Source organism: Lemur catta, chromosome 13, assembly GCF_020740605.2.
Source record: "Lemur catta isolate mLemCat1 chromosome 13, mLemCat1.pri, whole genome shotgun sequence".
NCBI lineage: Eukaryota > Metazoa > Chordata > Mammalia > Primates > Lemuridae > Lemur > Lemur catta.
The window spans coordinates 29,484,113-29,501,079 of NC_059140.1; the positions used below are offsets into that span (position 1 = coordinate 29,484,113).

Genomic DNA, 16,967 nt, shown 5'->3' on the forward strand with positions numbered 1-16,967 from the left:
AGACCACCAAAACTTTCTCCATATCTGCAATGAGCCTGTTTTGCTTTCTTATAATTCATGTGTTCACTGGAATAGTACTTTTAATATTTTTTAAGAACCTTTTCTTTCTGCCTTTTCTTTATAACTTCACTGTTTGGTGCAAGAGGCCTATCTCTGCTTAAACATGCCTTTCTCTTTAAGCTTAACAATTTCTAGCTTTTTATCTAAAGTGAGAGATATGCCACTCTTCCTTTCACTGGAACACTTGGAGGCCATTGTAGAGTTATTAATTGGCCTAATTTCAACATTGTTGTGTCTCAGGGAAGATAGAAGCCCAATAAGAAAAAGAAAATGGGGGAACATCCAGCAAGTGAAGCAGTTATTATAGAATACACACGACATTTATCTATTAAATTGGCTGTTTCTATGGGTTCATGGTGCCCCAATGTTACAACAGTAACATCAAAGATCACTGATCACAGACCAAAACTACGAATACAATAATAATAAAGTTAAAAATATTGTAAGAATTTCCAAAATGTAACACTGACAGAACGTGACCACATGCTTTTGGAAAAATGGTGCCAACAGACTTTCTTGATACAAGTTTGCCACAAAACTTCAATTTGTAAAAAGCGTAATATATGTGAAGTACAATAAGGTGAAGCACAATAAAATGAGGTTTGCCCAGATTTGATACTAGAATGAGACAGTATTCAGCATCAATTATGGTCTTATATTTCTTGCCATTTCTTTTTTTAGGTATGTGCTGAGAAAAATATGATCATAGAAATAGATGGTAATGGAAGTTGTTTCATTACAGCAAGGTTCTTTGACCCTCTTAATAGTTGCATGCCCCAAATTACATAGCTATCTATCTTCAAAATTATTTTTAATAATCTATCATCTGACAACTCTGTTAGGTTTTTCCTCCCTTGTGTTGAAAGTAAATAATGGGAAACCTGAACAAGAGGATTTATACGCAGCCATTAGTGCCATTCGTTTTGCAATACCAACCTTAGTACTTCTATTTACATTTGAGGGTGCCTCAGAGTTTCTTACCTTCTGGGGCAAAGCACCATAGTTAGAGTAATCATATAGTTTATCATTAAAATTGAGAATAAATATGGGCAATATTAATAAGTATGCAGGAAAAGCAAGCATAATTCATACTGGCACTGGCAAATCAGCACATAACTATCACCCTAATGGTTAAAAAATGGATGAGAGGCAAGCTATTCTTTGTAAAATTAGAGAGGAAAATTTATAGAGAAAGAAGTGGGAAACTGCAGACATCTTTTATTTTGGCAAATATATATTTTAAATAGATACATTTACTCTCAGAAAACTGTGTATTTGAAAGTTGAGGATTTTAATATTCCCACCCATGCCACTATTTGAGAACTCCTTTGTAATTTGTTAAGAACATAAGACAGAGTAGCAGAACATGCAGGTCTTTACTGCAGAAGACCTTTGACATAAGGTTAGTTCATTCGGAATTTATTCTTTCAGTAATATGAAATCATGTTCTAAGGCTATTGAGATCCCTGCTTCCAACACTATATATCATGAGGTAGGGTAACTTGTATTATTAAATTGTCAGAGAAGATTGTACTGGTCAGAGGACACATCCCAATGTAATGAAATAAGTTAATGCACAATCCACCTTTAATTCACAGAGAGAAATTTGCTCAAGTAGTTTACATGGTGCTAAATTTAGGTGAAATATCTTCCCAGTTTATTCACTCCCAACAGTAACTAACACTGTTCACATTCACATGGCAAAGTTGTACAGTAGGGCTGGAGTACGGGGAGATGTAGAAAAAAATATGCGTGTCAGGAGAGGAAGCTCCCTGCTGCAAATTTTTTTTTTTTCTGAAAGTGTTTTTTATCTTTTTTGGAGGACTTCTCTCATTATTTGATATTTTACATAGGTCATGAGAAAATTCCATGTCACCTCATGCCAAAACTCAGAAGTACATCTACTTAAAATCTAGAGACTTACATTATTTAAATCAAAACATCAATTCTTCACTATTCCCATCCATATGTAACCTTCTTAACCAGTGTTGTCTCAATAAACTTGGTATCCAGACATTAGCACAATCATTCACATTCAGTTTTCTGAGGAATAATTAAAAGGAAAGAAAAATATGAAGCTGAATTTCTGAACATTTAAATAATGTCTTTAAAAAAAAAGTCAGTCCTGTTTTCCTTTTCATTTCTTTTCATCTTCTCAAGGACTCTACTACATCTTTCAATTAGATCATAAGTTTATTTTCTTTCTTGAAATACTCATTGGTATTCCTCAGGTTGAATAAGAAATACATTCCCCTTGAACTCATATTTCTGATCTAGTGCCACATCTGTCTAGGAAATTCCCCTTTTTATATTGAAACATCTTAGAATTTCTTCTATTTAGATGGTTTCTCCATTCCCTGGCTATATGTTCTGTGTACAAAAATGAACCTGAAAAAGCCAAATCTTCAAGATGGATCTGGAGTGGCTAACTTGGCCTATATTTAAAATGAAGCCAACCAGCCATTTGTTGACTAGAGGCCATAACTGTACTTTGAGTTCCCCCAAACCCACATCTCTGTGTAACTTTAGGACTCCAGAACTCACCTAAAGTAATCAATCAGAGCTCACCTTCCTCAGCCAATCAGAGATCAGCTGTATCAAATAATCAGGGATGAGTTGTATTGACCAATCAGAACTCAGCTGTGCCAACTAATCAGAACTCATCAAGGTTCAATCCTTCATTTGCATAAACTGAGCTGATTGGGAACCTGCTCAGGAATTTATGCTACAAAACTCAAGCCTTCCCTGTGTTCTCTGGTACGCATCTTTGTTTTACACTGGAAACTGCTGGTGTTTGCAAACTGTTTACTGGAATAAAGTCTCTTCCAAATACCTTTTCAGAGAACTTTTATTCACAATTCTTTCTCCATCTACTCTTTATGGAAAAAGTAATTACTAATCTGCAAATCCAGTCTTCACTTCTCTGTTCTTAATTGATTTAGCAGTGTTCCCAGAATCTGTGGCACATTCTTTGCAAAAAATTCATTATTAGCTGATAACATTTTCTTATTTATTTGGTTTTAATATTTGTTTGATGGTTACATATTTGATTTTGCTTTTTGTTTCAATTACTTTTTCTTTTTTTTTTTTTTTTGCCTTAATAATATAATCTCCTTGAAGTCAGGACCCTTTTTAAATTCACTGATTCAAAGAAAGAACTAAATAGTGAATTAATAATGAAAAGTATTTTTTAAATAGTTTTATTGAATATATAGATCCAGAGATCTGCAGCTGATGTAAGCAGATCAATAATTAGAGATATGTTAATTTTAGTGATTGTTTCAAGAAAACAAATTTAGGCTTTCTTGATTTTCTCAGTCAAGTACCTTATCTGCTTCTTTGACCCCTGATCTTTTCTTTATTATTTTCTTCTAGTTTCTTTTAATTTTCTTTCTCCTTTTCTAGCTTTGTTTTATTTCCAAGCATTTGCATTTAAGGCTACACATTTCTCCCTTCGGTCTGCTGTAGCCACATCTAATATCTATATCATGTCACATTTTTATTATTATGAGGTTCAAAATATTTTCTACATTCTTGTAATTATTCCCTTTAATATGTAATTAGTTAGAAGTACATGGGTAATATTCAAACACATGAGATTTTATAGTTGTCTTTTTAAAAATAATTTATTTGTAGTTTAATTTATTTCTAGTCATTAAACACACCAGAGGTTGATTTTTATGATTTAATTTTGAAGAAAAGTGCTTTATTTATATATTTGGTATCACCTTCGTATAACCTCGAGTCAGCAGCTATAACTTTTTTTGTTACTATGCTTGCCTCTAGCACCACCCCCTTACTGCCTCCAAATTGCTGCTTTTAATTTTCTGTGTGCTGGGAAATCAGATAAGCAAGCACTTTCTTTTAATGGTGTCTAAAATAAGAGTGTATAAGACCTGAGGGACTCTTCTATGAAGAAAGTGCTTGGCTTTTGCTTCGCAATCTACATCACATTTATTTCTATTGAGGCCACTAAGAGACATGTGTTTGTTGATTTTCAGGTTCATGACTCTGTGTGATCTGATTAGTTGAAGTTTATCAAATTTATAGCGAGTGTCCACTGAACAGCAGGCACTGGACCTGAGCTGGATTTACACATGTGAATAAGGCGGTGTTCATCCTTCAGGCCGTTTGAGTTCAGTAGGGGAGAAATTCACACACACAGACAATGTCAATGTAACACAACAATTGATATTTTTTAAAAAGGCTCATGCAAGGATGCATGAAAATGCAAAACTAAACTAGGGACCTAACCCAGACTGGAGTGTGTGCATGTCTAGGGGGATGTATAGAGAGATAATAAGAAAAGGATTTGTGATACAAAGGATGCTTGAAATAAGTATTAAAGAATTAATAGACATTAGGCAGACAGAGAGTAAAAATAAAGGCATTCCAAACAAAAGGGAAAATATCATCAAAGGCACAGAGGAAAGCAAACGAACGGCAGCATGTATGTGGGCTCCTACAAGCAGGAGAAGGTTTGTATGTAAAGTGCATGTCAAGAGAGTAACAGTGGGAAAAAAAGTTATCCCTGCTTTTGAGTTTTGAGCTCTACTTAAAATGTTTTATATATACATAGTGTACAACAGAACTACTAGTGGATATTACTCTATTACTGAAATCGTTTGTAAAAAGCAAAAACACACAAGTTTAAACACTTAAATGCTTTATGTGTTATGATGAATATGGAGACTGTATTAGGAAGATTTGATTTATTCTGGGAGTGCTATCTCTCATAGGCTCCAGAGGAAACAAAAAGGTGAAGTGAGGTCTAAAGATTGAATCAAAATTAACCTGGTAATGGGAGGCAGAATAAAAGGGTGAAAGGTATTAATATTTCAATCAGCCTGGTCAACATGTGCAAGGACCTGGTACGAGAGAGAGGAATCAGTCTGTGAAACAGAACGAAGGCTGAAGGGTGCATAATGGGGAAAGTGAGGGGAAGAAGTATGGTTTGAAGACAAAGAGAAATGGGATGAGCAGGTCTGCGTAGAAACCCTAGGTGCTAGACCAAATTGGACCTCATACTTAGTTGAAAATTTTTGACCCAAATAGAGCTTTTTTTTTTTCTTTTTATTCTCAACATTTTTTATTTGAAAATAATTTCAAACTTCCAAAAAGTTGCACAAATAAAATAGCTCAAGGAGCACCCATACACACTTCACCAATTCATTTATTTTCACAACTTTCCCTGTTTGCTTTATAATTTGTTCTCTCTCTCTCTCTCTCAATCTCTTGTTCATGTGGTGGTGCATGTGTGTGTTTTCCTGAACCAGTATGTGCAGTCTGACCAACTGTCCTACTTTTAGCACTGAACGTCCCATGTCCCAGGAAACCTGTCAGTCCCAGACAAAATAGGATAGCTGGTTACTAACAGGATGCAGTCTATGCATGAGTATTGCATTTAGCTATCATCAAAATCTTTCAATTTCCTTTAATCCAAAATATTATAGCCTGACATTTGTCCTTATAATATTGATATTGTTAAAGAATACAGTGTTCCTATCTTTTCTATGTTTCTTCCTTATTAGATTACATTTATACATTCTTCTCAGGGTATCATATCTAGACATAAGTGCTGAATAGTCATGTATTAATATACATCCTTTTACATATTAGTATCTTATTAATATTCACATAGGATGTTATCTACAACATTTTAGAGCAAAACAATAAATTGTGTGATAATGAGGCAATTAAAAAAGACAAGTTGACTATAGGTCCAGCACTCTGATAGATGGAGGCACAACTGAAATATGAAAATGTTGTCATCACTGTTCATAAGGAATTGTGTTAGACTAAATATTACAGTAAATACACACTGAGTAGATATTATAAATTCAATAAATCAATGCTTAAAGAATGACTTAACAACCTCTGGAAAACTAATTAATTAAGAAGTCACATCATTGATTAATATAAACATCTTGACCAGGTGCAGTGGCTCACACCTGTAATCCCAGCACTTTGAAAGGGAGAGATGGGAGGATCTCTTGAGGCCAGGAGTTCTAGACCAGCCTGGGCAACAGAGCAAGATCTCATATCAACAAAATTAAATAAGTAAATACATAATAAAGATAAAAAATGTAAACATCCATAGTTCTCCTATAATCTCATGTGTTTATCTTATCCATATAATCAAACCAAATGACCCAACTCAATTTTATTATTTTTTAATATTAGATTTGTATCACTGCCACAACACATTACCACAAACTCAGCTGTTTAAAAAAACACAAATTTATTCTTTTGCAGTTCTGGAGGTCGGAAGTCCAAAATTAGTCTTGTGGGACTAAAATCAAGGTGTCCACAAGCTGATTCTTTCTGAAAGTTCAAAAAGAGTCTGTTCCCTCTATCTTTCAGACACTCATGGTACCATCATTTTTTTGTTTTGTAGTCTTATCATTCCAGTCTCTGTCATTGTCACCACATTGCTTTCTCCTTTCTGATCTCTGATACTCTTGTGTAATTTTAAGGATCCTCATGATTATATTGGGTCCTCCCAGATAATCCAGGATGATCTCTCAAATCAGTATTTTTAACTTAATCACATACACATTCTTAGGTTCTGGGGATTAGAGCAAAAACATTTTTGGGATGCCATTTTTCAGCTTATCACATTCCCAAATTGTATATTGAGTTTCAGATTGTGTGTATATATATATATATATATATATATAATATACATATTATATATGTATATTATATATATAATATGTATATTATATATATATAAAATCCTATCACCTGAACACACAGGTATCATAAAGTCTATCTGTCTAAAACTGAACTCACTTGTGCCTACTAAATCCCTCTTAATCCATTTAATTTCTGAACCTCCATTTGAATTTTCTTTGCTTTTAAATAAGCCTTCCCAATTTAAGTTTATCAAATCCAGAAATATATTACTCATCTAAGCCATTACTTCTTTCTTCTTTCTCACTTTTTTTGAGGGATTAAATCTCATCATGTTTCCTTCTTTATATCTCTTTATATCTGCTGTTGTGTCAGCTCAGGAAGTAAAAAAGTGAATAGAAGTGCCAAATTTTTAAGAATGGCATCTATTCTTTAGCATTTGGAAACTTTTATCTCATTTATTTTTAACACACTACATTTCAACAGTACTTAAGTACTTGCAATTTCCCTATGTACTTTCTTGTGTTTTTTATCCCACTATGCAAACTAGAGTTCATCACATAGCAAACTATGGCTATTTTGAATGAATTCATACATACATGTAATCTCACATACACACATTTTTAAAGTAAATGTTATAGTCAGGCATAGAAAAATACTGTATAACTTCAAATCTGTTTTCACTTGAGACTGGCACATTTTTTGCTGAAGGGTTAATCTCAACTGTCAGCTCAACCTAAAACATGTTCTTAAGGAAGCAGTCAACTCTGTATCACTGTGCATCTTTTTTCCCTAAATTGTGTTTTATGGAAATCTATTGTGCAGAGGCATCAGAGTTTCCATGAAAAAATAGGGTATCAGTGATAGAACAATTTTAGTAATAAAGGTAACTTATCAACATTCCAATCTCTGCCTTTGTCTTCACATCACCCTCTTGTCTGTGTGAGAAAAGTCTCCCTCTGCCTTTCCCTTATATAGATATGTATAATTGCATTTAACCCCACCCTGGTAGCTCAGACAATCTAAGCATCTCAAGATTATAAACTTAATCATACCTACAAAGACCTTTTATTCCAAATAAAGCCTTGGGGATGGGGGTAAGCAGATCAGGCTCAGCCTACAATTTGCTCTCTCTTCAAACTCTTTTGATTTTTTCTTAGTTATCCTACATGAAACACTTCCATTATGATGGCTGATGATGTAATATCAACAGGTCTGAGCTCTGGCATAGGTTACCTGGATACTAGTACTGTGTGTACCTTACAATGTCATCTAAACTATCCTTTTATACCTGAGTTTCATGACAGAAATATTGAAGGATTAGATTGAGTTATTTATCTTAACTGCTTTTAAAATTGAGTCCTATTTTTAATATAACAGTATAAACTATCTATTTAACAGTATAAACTAGAATGTGAGCTCCACAAGGACAGAGACCTATATTTTACTCAGCAATATGGAACTCTCCCTCTCATGTAGTAGACACTGAATAAACATAAATGCATTCCTAAGTTTCCAGGAAATAAAAATGAAACCCTTTTTTATGATACTGAATGGATAAGTAATGTGTCTCAATTATTTTTTTAAAAAGGAACTGAATTTAAATATTATATACGTTTATGCAAAAAATAATTAAAAATCATGCTAGCAGGGGATTTTATGAGAGTTAATTATCAGATGACCATTGTACTTAAAAAATTACTTTTCTCTAAATTGAGTTATTTATACCTTATTAATAACAGTAGGAGTTGTGATATCATTTATGCCCAAGTAAAGAACAATCAATTAGGACTTAGCTGTTGAATTATTTTTCCCCTTTTGTAAGCTTTATATATATATATATACATATATATATTATCATTATTATTTCAGCATATTGTGGGGGTACAAAAGTTTAGGTTACATATATTGCCCTTGACCCCCACCCCCCTTGTTGAATTATTTAGGGAGTCAAAAATAATGTTTGCCAATAAAGCTATTGGTAAGATTTAGCAAAAGATGAAACTATCACTCCATTCAGAAGGGTAAGATATGACATCTCATCTGCTAAAGGTTTTCCACCTTCTCTTCCTTCCTGCCCTCTATTCCTCGGCTCTGTGATTTAAACAGACTGTTGGCTACAACCAGGCAGAGCCTGAGGGCATCTGGAGGCATCAGGGAACAATGATTTACGCCCAAGTTACTCTGAGTGCAATGGTGGTGGTAAGGGCTGTTATTTTAAAGGACGTCTGAGAGAATGTGGAAATAATGGAAACTTCTTTGCAAAAGACCAAAAATATGTTGACAGGAGAATGTGTGAAGGGGACATGAAATATTCCTTGTTAGTGTTCTTGGACTTTTCCTTGTCCCTCCCTTCATATCTCTCTTAGGCAATACAGTTTCTCTGAGTTTATTGTTACACATAACCTGGAAAAGAAATAGGGGAAAGAGCAAAAATACTTAAAAAAATATCTAAAAAGCAAAACGCACACACACACACACACAGCAGAAAACATGGACCTCAGAGAGTAAGGACGAGTAGGAGGTATTGTAGAGAAAACAGGAGTTACAAACACATCAGAAAAAAAGTGTTTTGGGGTCCAAAGGACCAAGAGGCTCTAAAGAAGCTGTATAAACAAGAAATGAGGAGGATAAGAGAAAAAGAGGTTCTAGAGGAGTGTTACTATATTCAATATTCTTCAGAAAATGGTTAGGATTGATGTTGGAAGTGAGAGGAGAGAAAAGTTTTCACTTTATATTCTTACTTTTAAAATATTTTTACACTGATCAGTTATGTGTTTTGTAAGGGGAGAGAGAGAGAGAAAGAGAGAGGAGACAGAAAGCCTAGGCAGGCAGGAAAAGGGAGAAAAAAGAAAATTTTTTTTTATCCCAGTATCATTAGAGCTAGCCTTTAGATGTATTATCACCTTGAGCAAACTGATTAATTTCTATAAACCATAATTTCTAATCCTGTGAAATTCTACGAATAACAGTAAATATTTTTTAAGACTGGTCTCAAGCAACCTGTGTTTGTGGTTTCTGAGATGCTTCATCACATGTTCTGCCATAGTAGCCCAGCCTCAGACCCTCCTATTAGAGTGAAGAAGAACACTTCAACCTTATTCAAGCACGTATTTCACTGAATTCCCTTCTATTCAGAAAATCTTATGCAACTGAGAAGTCACAGCTTTTGAGTTAAAGCTTAAGTTTCAAATATAACATTTTGTAATGGATTAAATTCACGTAACGATGCATATATTTCATTCTCTGTGGATATCCCATCTCAAACAATGCATTTTTCTCAGACTGGCATTTCATATCTCCTAGTAATTACCAGCATTCTGTCTTGGCATTTTGATGGTAATCCAAGAACCATCATAATCTGTATCTGGACAACTGGCCATACTCATAGCATGTTTCTTAAACTTTAATGTGTGTAGGAATTCCCTTGTTAAAATTCAGCTTTCTGGTCTCTGCTGATTCCACAGGACTGGATTAGGGTCAGTTGATCCAAATACTTAACAAGCTCCCAAGTGATGCTCATGCTGTTTGCCCATGGTCCAATTACATAGCAGTGTTTCACACCATAATTTCAACAAGATAGCTGCCATACCTTGTAAAACAGTGTTAGTAAGAAGGGTTCCTGTGGCTGTTTCATGTCTCAGGTAACCTGCACCACTGTTTTCTGAAATTACCACCAATTTTCTTCTTGGCTACATTTGGTTAGCTTAGTACCTGGCAATCATTTAGTAGGTGTAGGATACTGAATCATAGGTAGAAAAACATCCAAGAACTACTCTTTCAAAATCTTACTTTGAGTTCAACTCTCCGTTTCTTGTCTTGAGGTTAGCCCTAAATACAGTATCATTCTCAAAGAAATACAATTCTAAAACCAAAAGTAATGAAGTCAATTTAAATCATACTGAAGTCTGTCCTTAAAAGGCAAAGTGAAAGCTTGTTGATACCATATCAAATAAAGTCTTGAAATTTGCTTTCCTCACTTGTCTTTAAATAAATATAGACAAGTGCACCAACACAACATTTTATTTCTCTGTCCATCTAATAAGCTCAAACTCCCTGGTCAACCAGGACCTCATGGGTTCATGACTTTTGTCATGCCCTTCTTTTTCTTGACCTTAATACCTGAATTTATGATCTGATTCTCTGTTTCTGCTCTCTTTGTTTTTCTTCTCTCCTTTGTTCCTATGAACTATACACTTTGGAACCAGGTAGGCTGGGTTTGAATTCTGGCTCAGGCACTTAGCACATGTGTAAACATGGATACATTTCTTAAATTTCCAGTGCCACGTTTTCCTCATCTGCCAAATGAGGATTCTAATAACCTGTTCACAGGGCCATTATAGAATTATAATGACCTATTGTAAATGGTTACAACAGAGCCTTGTATTCAGGATATGCTTTGTAAGCATTCACCATTATCTTATAAAGACTGTCTCTCACTCTCTCAACTTATTTGTTATTTATGATTTTAAAGCATTAAAGACAAACCTCAGCATCTCCCACTGATTTACTGTAAACTAAGAGGTGGCATTTGCCAACTTATCTGAATACAGTAAAATAGAGTGATTTAACATGAATTATTACAAAATCAATATTATCTTTTTCTCAGTTATCTCCTAAGATAGCTCCCAAGAAGCAGAACGATCACTCTTGTCAGGCACCTAATAATGACTGAAGAATGGTGACTCACAAAATACTTTCTTCTTCATGAAGAATCTTTCCTCCTTTAAGTAATCAATCAATATGAAGAAGACTCCACTTGACTTTGATATGCCACCATAACAACATCCAGGCCCAAGTCATACACAATTAAATCTTTGCACTCACTTTTCCTAACAAGGTTTCTTTTTAGAATCATCTGCGTGACATTCTCCTTTGCTGGAGAAAGTCAGTACAATTCCCTTTGCTTTATTCATAAACAAATTTATTTCCTTCAGAAGAGAATTTCCAAACTGGCAATAATTAACCAATTACAGGCTATATTTCTACAATTAAGCAGATATTTTATGTGTGAGAAAATTTTAGAAGTTGCTTAAAGATATATCCAAGAAGACTTTCCAAAAAAGGTAAGGTTTATATAGCATGGCTGATATGGGATCAAGAAAATCGCAGTTTAGGCTGACCCCTGAAAAATGAGGAGGGACAGGAAGTATACTTTAAGAAGAAGCAAATGCAGTATTTTCAATAACACACATGGGTCTATAGAGTTTTTGTTTTTGTTTTTTCCAAAATATACCCTAAAACAGAAACTTCAAAAAATCCAAGTTATGCTTTTGAAGAGCAAGGTTCTGTAACTTAAGTTTCTAATCAATACTTTTAGATAGGGAGGAATAAAAAATTCTCTTTATGGGTACAATATTTGGTGCCAGGTTTCCTCCAGAGAGGATTTTTGTCCCAAACATATAAAACCTAGGAAAGCAGAAGCACATATTACAAATCCTTATAAACCCTTCTGATGTTTTATTATGAAGAACTTTATGCTGACTCAACTAAAATCAGTAAATTGGTTACTTGATATTTCAGGATTATGAGTTTTTTTTTCCTGTGGGACAATACTCAAAAAGGAAATACATTTTACTATTTTGGGAGAAGAGAAGAGAGATATTGAATAACTTGAATATAACTTTCTTCTCAGGTGGAGCTAAAATCATTATTCTTAAAATAAACATATTTAATATAAACGCAGATCAGACAAATGTTCTTTAAAGAATCATATTGTGATATTTACTGATGTAAATATCTTTATTTGAAAAATGTATATACAGTATGTTATAGGAAGTTGGTAAATTAACTGCTCTTATTAGCTGTACTGAACTTTTGTTTTCAAAAAATAAAATTTATATAGGGAATAAAAATTTTAAGTGATATCTTTTATTTTAGAGAATTTATCATTTTATTAATTAGAAACATCTTTCTATGATGTGCAAAAATTCAGAGATTTCTATATTTGAATTTTATAAATTAAAGGATGCCTCTGTAATTGTTTGTTAGGATTGAATTTATTATTATATATCATAGTAGATTTCCACCAGATTAAAACTTGCTGCTTAATTAGAGATTTTTTTTCTAAGTATGAAGGATAGATCTTATGATTACTGGCTTTATATAAACAACCTCTGCTTATAAAAAAAATCTTTTGTGCTTATACTGCAAAATCATGCATCCATGTTACAGTTGAAAAGTGAAGAAATATTAAAGTGCTAAATTTACTTGCATTCTGTAACCTATAAAGCAATTTTCAATTTTCAGCTTAGAAGTTGATCTCACAGAATATTTATTAGGATTCATTCTGTAAACTGATGGGATAAAATGATAAGCATGAAAAGTAGTAATGAAATAATTTCCAGGCATAGTATCAATGGCTCATGAAAACTTTTGAATTACATATTTTTTAATAATTTTGTTTGTGTCACAAAACTTCAAAATTATACACTATTTGACCCAGTAATTCCATTTACAAAAATAAATTTAAAAAGATAATATTAATCAAAGCCATGGATACTAATTTATGCAAAGAAATTAACCACTACATCAAAGTTGTACTTTAATTCTATAATTATAAAAAATAATCTAGAAGCAAAAAAAAGAAATGATTAATACATTTATTCTTCTAATATTTCATAGATATTGTTGTACTATTTTCAAAATTAATAGCATGAGAAAATATTCTGTCTATCAAGCTAAAAGGATAAATCATGAAAAAAACTATATATTGAATATGCTATAATTTGTGTGGTAATGTTAAACAGAAATTTAAGCAAAATATGAAAAACAACAAATGTTTCTACTGTTTAATTTTTATTAATGTTATTTGCAGTTAATTTTTTTCTTTTTTTCTATGTAACTTCTGTATGAATTAATGATTTATTTTTATCACAAGCTAATTGACTATTCAGTTGAAAATAAAATGTGCTTTAGCATATTGGACTATTTTTATTGACAAATGATTCCTATAGAATATTTCCTATAATCACTTCAATTAAAATATGTGTTTATTTTCTACTGATAAACTTTAGATCTTGAACTAGCTAAAAGGCAAACAAAATGAAGTGAAATTGTCAGGGGAAAAGTGGTATTTAAAATGAAAACTGACTGTATCTATGCCTTCTGAAAATATTATAAAATTTAAATTATTCATACCAGTAAGTCTGACTATTGCTCCCCTCCCTATGTAGACACTTGTGGGAGAAAGAAATGATGAAACCAAGTCACTGAGAGTGATTCTGTCTTGCAAAAGATGAGAGAAAAAGAAAAAAAAATGCCCTTCCTTTGGTAGATCTCATTAACATGCAGTTTAAGTTCACATATGATAAGGAAATGAAGAATTAAAGAACTCTGAAGAGTCAAGTGAGAGGAAAAAATATTATGGAAGAGAAGAGAAGGAGATGGTACTATTGTGCCAAATGAAGAAAGATGCAGATTTAATAAGCACTTGGTGTCCACCTACAAACACAAGAGGAACTGATGTTAGGATAAAATTTATCCTAATTGGTGTATCAGAAGATGGAAAGATTCCAGTTTATCTACACCACTGCTAAGCTGCTGGAAGACCCTATCGCTAGATTGACTTTGATGGAAGCTTATATATTTCCTGTTTGTTTAAGCCATCAGCACTGACACTGTAACTTTTCATCAAGGCAGTCTAACTGATATATGGTCTTCAGGTAACCCCAGGTAGCACCTGGCTTTCACAGGGATATAGGGGTATCAATATATGCTATTGCACTTCCGAGGAAACTAGAACCAGAGACATAAAAACCATTAGGACAAAAATGCCACCATAGTTTCTCTATTTCTGTCTAAATATTTGTGGTCATGATATTAAGCTTTTCTATAGATAAGCTATAGATCTTGAATTAGTTAAAAGACAAACAAAATGAAGTGAAATTGTGAAGGGAAAACTGGTATTTAAAATGAAAACTGTGTCTATGCCTTCTGAAAATATAAAATTTAAATTATTCAATATTAAGCAGTCTTTCATTTCATCTTCATCTAATCTCTGTGAAATGTCATTTCACTCTCTTTCTCTTTCCTATCTGTCCATTTCTCCAGATATTTTCCGACATTACATTACCTCTGATATGCAACACATAAGAAATTTGGGTAGAGGACCCTGGTTTTCAATTTCAAATTCCCAGGAGGTAGATCACTGACATTTTCTGAATCAATACCTGACTATTGCAAAGAGAAATTTTTCTTAATATTTCATGTGACAGAAAGGAAATGACTATTGACAATGTTAAAATCAGTTTCTCCATTTTACATTTCCAACTGATAAATGCTTTTCAACTTTTGACAGGGTCAAATTATACTTATGCATTTATTGGCAACTTCTATGTTACTTAGGTATTTATTTATTGATAATTCAAGTGACATTTTTTTGAGTAAAAAGTGATATATTTGTTTAAAGAACATCCCTTGAATATATGTGGGCTTGATATTTTGAAAATGCTTTCTTAACAAATTTTAAAGAACATAGTAAAAATTTATTGCATAAAGAGACTTATTTGGCACAAATAAAGGGATAAGTAGTTGGTGTTTGTTCTAGTTACTATTGTTGAATAACAATTCACTCAAATTTTGAAATATAAAAAAGCTATATCATTATGTTCAAGGATTCTAGGGCTTAGGAATTCAAGGATGGAACAGTGATTGCTTGCTCTACTCATTGATGTCTTTGGCCTCAGCAGAAAGACATGAAGTCTGATGGGAATTAACAGATGTGGCCTGGAATCATCCGAAACATCTTGATTCACATATCTGGCAATTGATGACAGCAGGCAGTGGAACCTCTTGGACTTCCTCACAATGTGGCTGCAGCTGGGTTCCAAGAGCAAGTCTTCCAAGAGAGCAAGAAAAGAATGTGCTGTTGTGATGACCTAGCCTCGGAAGTTCCAAAGTGCTACTTCTACCACACTCTTTTGCTTGAGGCAGTTATGATAGCCCATGTGGTCCAAGGGAGAGGACAACTGGGAGGAATGTCAAAGTCAAATTGTTAGACAAGCTTGTTATTACTGTGGCCAACTTTTGGAAGCTACAATTGCCACAGGGCTTTTATTTATTCTGACAATCTTTAAAGGTACATGTTTGAGTACTCTAAAAATCAAAAGGCACTATCAGCGTAGGTGAGATGGATGCAGCAGCCTGTCCACCTAAGGAGCCGTCAATATGAAACTGTCATAGACATGGAGCTCTGAGTCAACACAAGGGAGTATGTGGAGACCGACATTCTAAGTAGTCACTAATATGTTTCTAGTAGTAAGTATATACTTTTAAATGATTTTCGCATACTGTATTTTAGCCTCAATTAAGAGGACATTTCATAAAACCATATGTCATATATATACATCTAATAGGGCAATAAAGTTGTTGAGATTGTGTTGGTCTTAAACTACCCTATTTTTCTATCTTTTCTTCAATATTCTTTCAAGTAGCTAAGTATGCAACTGTGTTAATGATCTGTTTACATAAAAGCTTTATATAATTGCTATAAAATTTGTCATTTGTACTACCACCTGAGGAGAAAAAAAGTTTTCTTAATCTTTGCACTTGACTTTCTATTTAATCTTATAATAAACTAGATCGTTCATGACATTTTACCTTTTTTCCTTTGAGCTAGATGAAAAGTTTCTATTGTTTTGCATGCCAGTGTCTCATAGATGATATACTGTGGACTTAAATGTGACTCAGAGGTTTTTAACAGTTGGAAGGCCAGTACTCAATATTTATCCTGATGTTGCCATGGCTACTAATGCAGACAAAATATTCTGAACAAGTTCAAGCTAGAGACAGCAGGAAAAGCACATGGGGTCTCATTAATGGTTTCAACGATCAACCACAGTGAAAAATAGTGACCAAATGTGCTGTCTTGATTTCCTATTCCGTTGTTCTCACTAAACATAAAGTGAGACTATTTAGGGATAAATACGAGGACTGTCCGGAAAGTATCCAGCCATTGTTAATATAACAAGAACAGTTACATGGCTGGATATCTTCCAGACAGCCCTCGTATGTGTTAACACAGTTGTTTCGTAAGTGTTATCCTTATTGCTGATAAGATGGCAGGGAGAAAATTACTCTAATCTTACTCCATTATCATCTGAAAGCCTTAATGTAAATAACATCTGATTATTATACTTTACTTAAAATCACAGGCCAATAAACCTCTGCTATTGGCTAAATATTTGTATTATGTATTAACTACATTAAATATTACTAGAAACATATAACATTAAGGAAATATTATATACAATTTTGTGTGTGTGTTCTAC

General features: G+C 33.4%; 1 long non-coding RNA gene across 2 annotated transcripts in view; it reads right to left on the reverse strand.

Moving 5' to 3' along the window:
• LOC123649142 overlaps positions 1–16,967 on the reverse strand; it is a 38,562-nt gene that overhangs the window by 6,396 nt on the left and 15,199 nt on the right. The window contains exon 3 of one of the 2 annotated variants that reach the window (XR_006738876.1): positions 15,193–15,535. The exons of the other annotated variant lie outside the window; for it this stretch is intronic. This is a non-coding gene — a long non-coding RNA (uncharacterized LOC123649142). Of the gene's footprint in view, positions 1–15,192; positions 15,536–16,967 lie in introns of those variants that run through there. 2 annotated transcript variants of the gene reach the window in all.